Source organism: Nicotiana attenuata, chromosome 6 (genome assembly GCF_001879085.1).
Source record: "Nicotiana attenuata strain UT chromosome 6, NIATTr2, whole genome shotgun sequence".
In the NCBI taxonomy this organism is placed as follows: domain Eukaryota; kingdom Viridiplantae; phylum Streptophyta; class Magnoliopsida; order Solanales; family Solanaceae; genus Nicotiana; species Nicotiana attenuata.
In genome coordinates this window covers 4,828,385-4,840,443 of record NC_031994.1, presented here as the reverse complement: position 1 = coordinate 4,840,443, position 12,059 = coordinate 4,828,385, and the positions used below count along the sequence as shown (strand labels likewise).

At 34.9% G+C, this 12,059-nt stretch overlaps 1 long non-coding RNA gene across 7 annotated transcripts; it reads right to left on the bottom strand.

The window, feature by feature from the left end:
• LOC109226522 lies at positions 2,202–9,402 on the bottom strand. 7 transcript variants are annotated; one of them, XR_002068067.1, is made up of 3 exons: positions 3,871–9,402; positions 3,120–3,189; positions 2,202–2,674 (listed from the first exon to the last, which is right to left on the bottom strand). It is a non-coding gene; the product is annotated as an uncharacterized LOC109226522 (long non-coding RNA). The 7 variants fall into 7 exon arrangements; XR_002068068.1 differs by having other exon boundaries at positions 3,120–4,103; positions 4,221–9,402; XR_002068070.1 differs by having other exon boundaries at positions 3,120–4,100; positions 4,221–9,402.

The following is a 12,059-nucleotide window of genomic DNA, read 5'->3' as shown; positions in this document are numbered from 1 at the left end:
TTCATTAAGTCATTTCTGATTGGCCCACAAATTTTTAGGCGATTCATGTCCTGTCACCTAAATTCATGAAGATGGTGTATACACTAAAAGACGAAAAATTAGAAATCGCCCTGAATTCCTGTTTTACGGCCTTAAAATGCCAAAAAACGAGGTGCAATCATGGTGAAGCAAAGACTATTTATTAGGTTGTTATAGGCCTAAAAAATTTTATGCGTTCGGAGCCCGTTGCCCGAATTCATGAAGATGGCGTAGACATTAGCACATGACAAATTAGAAATCGTCCTGAATTCTTGTTTTATCCCCTAAGATGCCAAAAAACGAGGAAACATTCATGGCGAAGCAATGACTATTTTTTATTAATTCGTTCTGATGGACATGTAAAATTTTAGGCGATCCAGAGCCGATCGCCCCAATTCATGAAGATGGCGTGGACAATAACACACGAAAAATTAGAAATTGTCTCCTGTTTTGTGGCCCAAAAATGCCAAAATCGAGGAATAGATATGGTGAAACAATGACTATTGTTCATTAGATCAATTCTTGGCCCAATAAATTTTAGGTTATTCGTAGCACGTCGCCCGAATTCATGATGATCTGTGGACTAACCATACAAACAATTGAAAGTCATCCTGAATTTCTATTTTATGACCCTTAAATTCCAAAAAACGAGGAAAGATCATGGCGAAGCAATGACTATTAATCATTAGATCGTTTCTGATGGGTCCACAAAATTTTAAGCGATTTGGTGCCCATCCACGAATTCATGAAGAGAGCATGAACATTAGCACATGAAAATTTGGAAATCATCCGGAACTCCTATTTTATTGCCCTAAATTCCAAAAAAACAAGAAACAGTCATGGCGAAGTAATGTCTCTTGGTCATTAGGTCATTTTTCATGGGGCCATAAAATTTTATGCGATTCAGAGTTCCAGCGACAGAGTTCATGAAGATGGCATGGACAAAGCACACAAAAAATTAGGAATCGTCCCGAATTCCAATTTTATGAACCTAAAATGCCTAAAAAATAAGAATCGCCATGGCAAAGCGATTACTATTATTCATTAGGTCGTTTCTAATGGGCCCACAAAACTTTAAGCGATTTGAAGCTCATCGCTCGAAATTATGAAAATGACGTGGACATTAGCACATGAAAAATTAGAAATCATCTGTTTTATGGCCCTAAAACGCTAAAAAATAAGGAACAGTTATAGCAAAGCAATGACTATTATTTATTAAGTCGTTTCTGATGAGCCAAAAAAAATTAGGCGACTCAGAGCCCTTCGCTCCGAATTCATAAAGATGCTATGGGCATTAGCAAACGAAAAATTGAAAATCGTCCTGAATTCCTGTTTTATGACCCTAAAATGCCAAATAACGAGAAAAAGGCATGGCGAAACAATGACTAATGTTCATTATGTCGCTTCTGATTGGCCCACAAAATTTTAGGCGATTCGGTGCCCATCGCCCGAATTCGTGAAGATTACATGGACATTAACACACGAAAAAATCGAAAATCTTCTTGAAATTTTATTTTATGGCACTAAAATGCTAAAAAGGAGGAACGGTCATGGCGAAGCGATGATTATTGTTCGTTAGGTCATTTCTAATGGCCCACAAAATTTTAGGCTATTCGAAACCCGTCGCCCGAGTTATGAAGATGACGTATACATTAGTACATGAAAAGTTAAAACTCGTCCTGAATTCATGTTTTTCTAAAACGCCAAAAAATGAAGAACAATCATGTGTAGTTATGACTATTGTTCATTAGGTCGTTTTTTATGGGCCCAAAAAAATTTAGCCGATTCGGAACCTATCACCAAAAATCATGAAGATGGCATGGACATTAGCACACAAAAAATTGAAAGTCGTACCGAATTCCTATTTTATGGCCCTAAAACGCCAAAATTAAAGAACAGCCTTGGCAAAGTGATGTCTATTGTTTATTAGGTTGTTTTGACTGGCCCACAAGATTTTAGGCGATTCGAAAACCGCCATCCGAATTAGTACGCAAAAAATTAAAAATTGTCTTTAATTTCTGTTTTATGGCCCTAAAATGTCAAAAAAAAAAAAAACAATCATGTAGAAGCAATGACTATTATTCATTAGGTCGTTTCTAATGGGTCCACAAAATTTAAGCGATTCGGTTCCCGTCACACGGATTCATGAGATGACGTAGACATTAGCACACGAACAATTGAAATTGTCCTGAATTTTTATTTTTTGACCTTAAAAGTACCAAAAAACGAGGAATGATCATGACAAAACAATGACTACTATTCATTAGGTCGTTTCTAATAAGCCCACAAAATTTTAAGCGATTCGAGCACTGTCGCCTGAATTCATGAAAATGGCATGAACATGAAAAATTGGAAATCATCTTGAATTCCAACTCTAGGAAGATAAGTGCAAGCGGCGTCTTGAATGAATTACTACCAGTCGAATCAAATGTAGCTAATCCGAATAGGTAATTACGTGCCTTTAACCAGTTATGCCTAATATGTGGGTGAACCAAATGAGGAATGAAGAGGCAGCGTGGCTGTCACCCTTGATAGCTCCCTATCATTTTCAGTAGCTGAATGGAAGAACAGACTGGTTTGAAAAGCAGCTGCCGGCATATATTTTGGGCCCTCGCGAAGCAGGTTGAGATTCTTTCGATGATCTCCTTTCTGGATGCTGCAAGAGGTCAAGGAGGAATGGGAAATAAAACCTTTTGTGATGCTTTCTGTAATAATAGTTATAAATTTTGTACAAATTACTAATAAATGTAGGATCTATGAAAGTGGTACAACACAAATGCTCAGAAACAAATATGGTAAATGAGCTTCATACGGAATGATTTCAAATACCTGCAACTACTTTCTGTTGAAATTACAGATCCTCATTTTCTATGCCATTGTTCAAATTCGAAGGGTTTCTCAATGATCAACCTTTTGTTAGGAGTTTTCAGTTGCACTGAAATTTTCCATGTTTTTCATAACCATAATATGTGCTACATTCTACTTTGAGCTAGGTTCTTTTAGAAACTCAATTACCACCATGTGATGTAATACTGAATATAAAGTCTACAAAAGGAAATAGTAGTTTCTAAAGCATTATAAATTAAAGTCGACTAGCAGACCTTTTCAAGTACTAGGATTTTCCTTCACGGCATATTGTTGAATCTGAAGATATCACTCGGCAGTTTACACCTACAGCATGTGAAATTAGATTCATTTCTGCACTCAAGTAATGCACAAAACATAATAAAGGAAAAGAGCTGGAGCAAAAGATAGTAGAATAAGGAAAACCATGCCTTCCACTGATAAGACAGATGAAAAATGATATAGGATTGGTGCTGACAACCTTAACCTCTAACCCAAAAGGAAAGAAAGGATTTCAAGGTGAAATCACTTGTGGAGAAGGCTAGTAGCTCAGAACTATCAACATTATGTCTCTAGATTAACAAATGTTCCATAACAGCAATATATAGGCAAATACGCCCAAAGAGCTAAGAAAGTGCTAGAGCTAAAGCATTGCATCAGATCTGCTGAGGCAATATCGTTGCAATTCTGATATGCAATTGATACCTAACGTAGATGCATTCATGTCTCTGTCACAGATTTTCATCTACACATCTTATTTTCATAATTAGAACAAGCATACTTATGTTCTAAAGTGACAATGAAATCTGCTCCAAATGTCTACAGAAACTCTAAAATTGTGCAGTAGATCGAGTTTATTCGGCTGTAAATAGCTAATTACACACAAGATCATCCAAATTTTTACATATACATATATTTAATAAGAAAGGGGAGCCAGCTATAGCATTGACTATTCTGAGATATGAGAGCATACTATCACCTTAACTTATTGCCCAAGAAATAAACTACCTCAATCTAGCACGTAAAAGAAGGGGGGCCTTGGTAAAGTTGCTGCGATGTGACCAGAAAGTCACGGGTTCGAGCTGTGGAAACAGCCTCTTGCAGCTATGCATAGTAAGGTTGCGTATAATAGACCCTTGTGGTCCAGTCTTTCCCCGAACCCCGCACATAACGGGAGCTTAGCGCACCAGGCTGACCATTATTTTTTAATCCAGCACATAAAACTTTTTCTTGACAGGCTGCTACATTGTGCACCATAACATGTATAACAGGTAAATTAACAAGTCAATTTCAGCAAATATGAAAATAATCAGTAACTAAATAATCATATCATGAACCTTGAGAAACATTCCACATACCTGCAACTAAACTTGATAATCGCTTGTAATCACAAGAGACTTCATAAATAAAAAGGTCAAAATAATGAGAAATGGATTGGAATAATCATTACGAGACCAAAGAAAATCAGTGATAAAGTATGCAAAAGAAGAAAAATTGCTAGAAGAAAATATGGAAGACATATTTATCTGGTCTATAATTCTCCTTATAATATAACAAGAATTGTATCATTCGATAAGACGGACCACCATTTCTACAGTAGGTCAACTTTGTTCTGTTCTAAAGAGCTACTTATACATAAGAGTATCAAAAGCTTCTATATACATTTAACAAGGAAAGGGATGCCACCTATGGTTTTGACTATTTATGAGACAAGGGAGAACACTATGGCCTACACGTATATAAATTGTAAAACTTAGTACGTAAAATTTCTCCTCAACGGTATGCTACCTTGTGCACCAAAACCTGATAACACTTCAGGATTACGAGTCTCCCTTCTCCACGTTGTTCAGATATATCATCATCATGCAATCTATTCCTTACATATACCAAAGATAATTGCAGAGTGGCCGCTTGTCCTCAAACACTTATGAATCTAGAATAGCAGGACGTATCCAGACAGGTTTTACATTTGGACAGGCTCTCGTTTCAGGAGAAACTCCTTCAAATGAGCCATCCGTATGTGAAAGTGTTGAAGGAAACCCAAAGTCCACCAAGTAACAAGATACAGAATAAGATAATACTGACATAAACATGCTAAGAAAGAGAAGCTAAAAATAGCAGGTCAGTAACAAGATAATTTTATCAAAGATGAATATGAAATCATTTACTAAGCAATCCTATCATGGAGATTTAGAAACATTTCCTTTTCCTGCAATAGATCTTACTAATCGGTAAAATAATTCAAACTAGTTTCATCTATGGTTTCATGGATGCACTATTAAGCTACATTAATCTTTTAAGAGTTCCAATTTATAGATACATACATCATATCTGTCCATAAACGAACAATTTCCAGAAATTACATTATCAAAATCTTCCTAGCTTCTTCTAAAAGCAATTTAGGATTCAAGATTTGGCAATCAAATCGAAGCAGTTAATAAAGTTCCAAAATCTGCACACACAAAAAAAAACAAGAATCATCATGGAAAAGGATAAGATTCACTCAAAGGGTTAATCAATCTAGGGTTCTAAAGGAAAAAAAATAAAATTTACCGACTCAAAAACATCACTGGAATCTTGAAAATCGGTGAAAGTGCTCCAGCTCCAGCACCGGAGAAGTATCCGATCAATGACCCATTCCGTTTTCCAACTCAGATGAATGGAGGTCCACTCACCAGTTGATAATATTTTCCATGCCATTAAAGGAAAGTCACAAGCCTGACAAATGTGTCTTTTCAAGAAAATGTATGACATTTTTTTCACACACAGGGCATGCTTTTGTAAATGAAATGACAAAAGTTTATCTAAACACCAGGAAATACTGTATTCTTTCTTTAATTATCGGAAACAGCCTCTCTACTCCCCGGAGTAGGGGTAAGGTCTGTGTACACACTACCCTCCCCAAACCCCACCTGGGGGATCTCACTGGGTTGTTGTTGTTGTCGTTGTTTCTTTTAGAGATTGTCACACATATTTGTCAGGTTTGTGACTCTCCTTACATATAACATGAAAGATTATCATTTGATGAGACGGACCACCATTTCTAGCATCTAAGAAAGAAAAAGGAACGAGATTGATCGATCTAAAAAAAACTAAACACATGTGTTAGGATATGAATCTTTCACCATTTATAACCAACCAGAAAGTGTGAAATGATGAAGTGTTTTCACTTAGTAATAAATGCATTTTACCACTTTTGAATAACAGAAGATTACATTAACTCAAAATAAACAAAGAGAAGATTACAATAATTATTTGGCTAAAGGGCACAGATAGTTATTGCAGACAAATACAAAAAAGTAGATATTACAGTAATTGGTTACGCTTCTTTTAAGTTAGAAAAATTAATCAACTTCAAACAAGGTGTTCACACTTAACAGTTCGGTTAGACTCGACTTTTAAGAAACATAAATTAAATTATTCCTATGCTAGGAGCAAGGTTCATTTGGTAGTTTTATCATAATGAACCAACAACTTAATTGTTGCCCAGGCATCTAATGATATTTCGTGCTGACTACAGTTCGACGAAGACTCTAAAGTCTGTCCAATTGTTTAACCCAAAAGGAAAGAAAGGACTTCAAACCTCAAAGTAATCTGAGGAACTTTAGCCTATAATTTTAGCAAAAAGCAATGGTGGAATTACTTCTGGAGGATGCTATTAGATCAGAACTATCTCTAGAGGAATTTTTTTTTGATAAGATAACTATGTGTACAACAACATACCCAGTGTAGTCCCACAAGTGGGGTTTGGGGAGGGTAGAGCATACGCAATCCTTAACCTTACTTTTAAGAATGCAAAGAGGCTATTTTTGGTAGACCCTCGGCCCGGGAAGATAACTATGTCTCTAGAGGAATAAATGTCCCATAATAGCCATATGCCATATACTTTTCACAGGAATCTTTCACAAAATTTCCAACACCCTCAATGGGATAGTCTAGAAGTCGAAGAGAAGAGTAATGTTGTTGGGAACCAAGGCTTGAATCTCAACATAGGCGATACTATGTGAATTCTTCCTCTCTCCCTCTCTCCCTCTCTCTCTCTACAAATAGGATTGCATAAGCACTGAGCAACTATTATTGTTCATTACTAACTCTTATCCACAACATTGAAGGAACGAGTCCCTCAACAACAATGTTAATTGAAAAGCTTGCAACAATTTTGTTCGCGTGACACGTTACGGTTGCAACACTTGCAAAAATTTCATGACCTTAATCAAATTGCAGTAGCAGATCACACCTTCAGATTTTAAGTTTGAACTTTGAACATTACCAGAGTATTGAAGTTCTTTAAAAGGTCTCCTAATAACTTTCCACTAAGTTCTAGTTTGTAAGCTTTCTGCCACAACATGCTTGGTTCTATGTTCCATCTTGTCATACCAATCTTTGAGAGTTCACTAGTTTGATACTTCTGCTACGTGGCTCCAGTATTAATACGACAATCAAGAATTAACAGTCTTGAGTCAAGACATGTCACCAAGGTCCTAATTCTAGCCGTTCAGCTTGCTTTTAAGATGCATACTCACTAATAGATGCAATAAAAAAGAATACATCCGAAAGAGGCTAACATATAAGTAAAATAAGGCCCATAAAGTGTGAAGAACTGAAAACACCATAAAGTTATTCCTATTCAAAGAGCATGGCTCATTTAAGAGATTCCTCATTATGAAGTGAAAAATCTTAATTGTTCACAGACATGCAATATTCATAGTTAACAATGGAAGTGCATCGACACAGACAAAAAACAAGCTTTAGAAAAACAACAAAAATTAGAGGTTATGATTGTCGGTACCAATCAGAATAATTAGAAAATATGTAGCGTCTCGGACAAGGAATTGTCAGCGTGAAAAACCAAACCCAAAAGGAAAAAAAGGCATTTAAATCTTCAAAGTGACTGAGAAGCTCCAAGCAATAAATTTAGTAAGCACAAAGATGCAATCACCGGTATCATCTTTATGAATAATGTTCCATAATGCCATAAGTCTGCTAAATCACGCTTAATATCGTATATAATCACCAGGAAATGAGAAAATAAAGGACATGCTTCCCAACAAAAGAGAAGCAGCTCAGCAAGTTCTAAGGAAGTTAAGAACCTAACTTCATCTAAAATTGTTACATTAGGTTTCAGCTAGATATTAGCAGGGTCTCACAGGATAGGTGCCGAAGCCAAATTCCAGGCTCCCCGAGAAGGAAAAGGAGGGGTGGGGGGGGGTGTTGGACACAGAAAGTTAAGAAGGTGGTAGAGGTAAAACATTGAATCAGATCTAGTGAGGCAATATCATAGCAATTCCGGTTGGCAATTGATGCATAACATATACGTATTCATGCTTCCGTCACTCATTTTCGTCTACATATCTTATTCTCATAATAAGATCAAAGCATAACTATGTTCCACAGTAGGATAAGTTTATTCCATTCTATATAGCTATATATGCAACGGTATCCAAACTTCAACATATATTTAATAAGAAAAGGCACGTCAACTATAGCTTTGATTATTTCTGAGACAGAGCGCAGTATCACCGTAATGTATTGACAAGAAATAAACTGGTAGAATTTAGCACACAATACTTCTTCTTGACAGGATGCTACATTCTGCACCATAAAAGGTATAACAGGTAATTAAACAAGCCGATTTCAGCAAATATGAAAAGTAATCAGTAACTAAGAAATCCTATCATGACGCTTAAGAAATGTTTCCTGCACCTGCAACTGAACTAACTAATCACTTGGAATCATGAAGGATTTAAAACCCAAAAAGTACAAACTTTAGGAAATAAATGAAACTAATCATTACAATACTGAAGAATAGCCAACAAGTATTGCAAAAGAAGTAAAAATGTGAAAACTAAATTAGAAGTGAACACTAAAGCAGCCTAGTTAAATGCTTCTCATAGCACAAAGTTACTTTATTAAAATCAGAAATGCTTGTTAAACTCACAGCACATACAAAAAAAACTAAACTTTCAAGAAAAAATTTATCAGGCAAATTAGTTTCTACTTCAAGAAAAAAATTAGTCCAATCAATTAAGAACAGTTTAAGCAAGCTCTTAATGGTCTATTAGTTACACAAATTTAGGGTTCAAATTTGGGATTCAAACTGAAGCAGCTTACTAGGGTTTCAAAAAGCTGAAACGTACTCACAAAAAAAACAACAAGATTTAATTCGAACGGATAATCAATTAGGGGTTTTGAATAAAAAGAACAACTTCTTTAAAAAGCATCACCGGAAATCCTGAAAAACCGGGGAAAGATCGCCGGCGCCGGAAAAATGTCCGATCAAATACTCGTTTCTTTATCCGACTCAGACGCATGGAGATCCACTTACCGATTGATACTATTTTCTATGCTATCAAAGGAGAATCACAAGCCTGACAAATATGTCACTTTCCAAAAACGGAAAGAACATGTCTCTTTTTAAGAAAGAAGAACTTTATTAAAGGAAACTCGGGCGCGATAAAACCTATTTGTCAGATTTGTAATTCTCCTTCTGCATAACAAGAAAATTGCATCATTCGACAAGACGGTCCACCATTTCTAGCATCTAAGCAGGAAAAAGAAACAAGGATTGATCATTAAAAAATTTCTAACATGAAATGTATAAAAATTGATTGTTCTACTTATAATGGTTCAATTATATAGAGGATTGTGGTAGTTGGATGAGATATGTACTAAACTCTAAAAAGTACAATTAATAAATGAATAGTGGTATTAATTGTTATGTTCAGTCGGTTACGCTTCTCTATCTTCATAAGTTATGAGTAAGATCTACATATATACTATCTTATATCACCTAGTGGTATTAATTGTTATGTTCGGTCGATTACGTTTCTCTACCTTCGTAAGCTATGCGTAAGATCTACATATATACACTATCTTCGCCAAATTTCACCCATAAGAATATACTGAATATGTTATTGTTGCTCAGTCGTTTGCCTTGATTTCACACATTATCATTCAGCTTTCCCTTTATTTTACTAAACTAAAATAGATATACTATTTTTGTAACATAAAAATCACTCGATTTAGCTTAATTACTCTCTCCGTTTCAATTTAGATGAGCTAGTTTGACTTGGCACAAAGTCTAAGAAAAAAAAGACTTTTGTTATAAATAGAATTTTATTTATGGTGAATGTCTATATTTAGAGAGATTCTAGGGTTTATTACTTGGTGGCTAAGTCACCCTCTCCCTATAAATAGAGGGTTCTATTCCATTGTAATTCATCCCAAATCAATAAGAATTCCCTCCCTCTACTTTTCTCTGCAATACTCTTCTTCTTCTTTTATTGTTTCATAACACGTTATCAGCACGAAACTCTAACCAATTGAGTATAAGCTTTGGGATTGAGTATAATGATTGCCAATTATTCCATGAACTTCCTTCATGATTAAATTCTGGATTTAAGGTAAGTATTTTACTTTATTTTTCTCTTTTAAATTCTTAAAATTCTATAATTTAATTTTATATACAAGCAAAGACAACAAAGTTTGATTATAACTCTAAAGGAGTTTGTAAGAAATTATAACCACCTGAAGTGGTAAAATTTCTATGCCCGTCATGATCAAATCCAAGTATGATTGTGGGCAAAGAATTGAAAACCCGTCCCATTGAATTTGCTCCATTCTCATTCCCTTAAGAGAATGTGATAGCAGTATGTGATAAGTCTGAAAGAAGACAAAATTATTACTATGAATGTATCAATGGATGTGGACGTGGCAATAGACGAAATTATAATCGTCATCATTGTGATAATGAGAATAATAAGGATTCTCAAAATAATCCTTCACTCTATGAAAGTAATATTTGTCATCGATTTGACATGAGATTTTATAAAGCACATATAGATGATTATGGTCCATTCATGATGTGAATGTGACAACATCTGATTTATGAATACATATTCATTCTTGGAAGAATATGAACGTGCTAGTGGTAGTGAATATACCGCACTCACCTCTAAAAGAAGGTTTGAGATGATATAGAAAATAATGTCATTATTATGGCATGAATGGTCATTGGTCACGTACCTATTGTACGCCAAAATATTTTGGCATTGTGATTAACAGTAATGCAAGAAACAGATCTTGCATATAATTTTGACCATAACCATAATGGTATAACTTTCTCTTTAAAAGAGATATTCACCATATGGGTGTTGATGAATATGTGGTACTACAAAATTAATTGAGAACTCTACAAGAGCCAATTATACTATTTTGGAGAAAATTAATTACCAAATGAGGTTGTGTTGTAGTAAGTCTCAAAGAAACTTATTGAGTTTCTAAAGTATTCGCGAAAGCGGTTGGTTATATTGAGACTATAAATAAAGGAAAGATTTAATATCTTCTATTACTACAACTTGTAGCGGGGTAATATGTATGTGAAAAGCTACCCGCTTTATTCTCCAGTTTGTACTATACAAATAAAAGAATACCGCAATAAAGTGGATGTTTATTGATATAAAAACTCATATCATAATAAACTTGGAGTTTATTGATAATTGCACACGTCATGGTGTAAACCTGAAGTTTATCAATATTGATAATTTATCCAGTTGGCATACTTGGTTTAGCCATGTTAATTCATGTATGATGTGCAAAAATAATAGAGAATTCACATGGGTAAATATTAAAGAACTAGAAAGTTCTTTACGAATTCTCTTATGTTACTTGTTCTCATTAATTAATATACCAACTAAAATTGGGATTGAATCCCATGAATGCTGGAAATATCAAAGGTGAATATGGGCCCATTCACCTGCCATGTATACCACATAAGATGCATCTATGAGATGGTTACATGTGCGATTATTATTAACCCGCAACATGGTGTTTGCGAGGTAACTTGCTCAATAATTTAATTTAGAGCATATTCCAGATTTTCTATTCAAGAAGTTCATCTTGATAAGTTGGTCTACATCACAGCTGGTTTAGCAAAATGATTTATTGAGTGCCTCCACTTAATAGCTAAACAATTACTTATGAGAACAAAGTTTTATATACCAGTTTGATATACGTTATATACGAAAGTATATTAATTTCTCCCCTCACAAGTGGTTCATGGTCAGGAACCAAATAATTCCATCTTATTATTATTGATGTGCGGTGTATATTTTGATTAACACCATAACGCACAAAGATGGGTTCTCAAAGTTGAGAAAACAAGTTAGTTTTTCTAACATGAGGGGGAGACATGATAA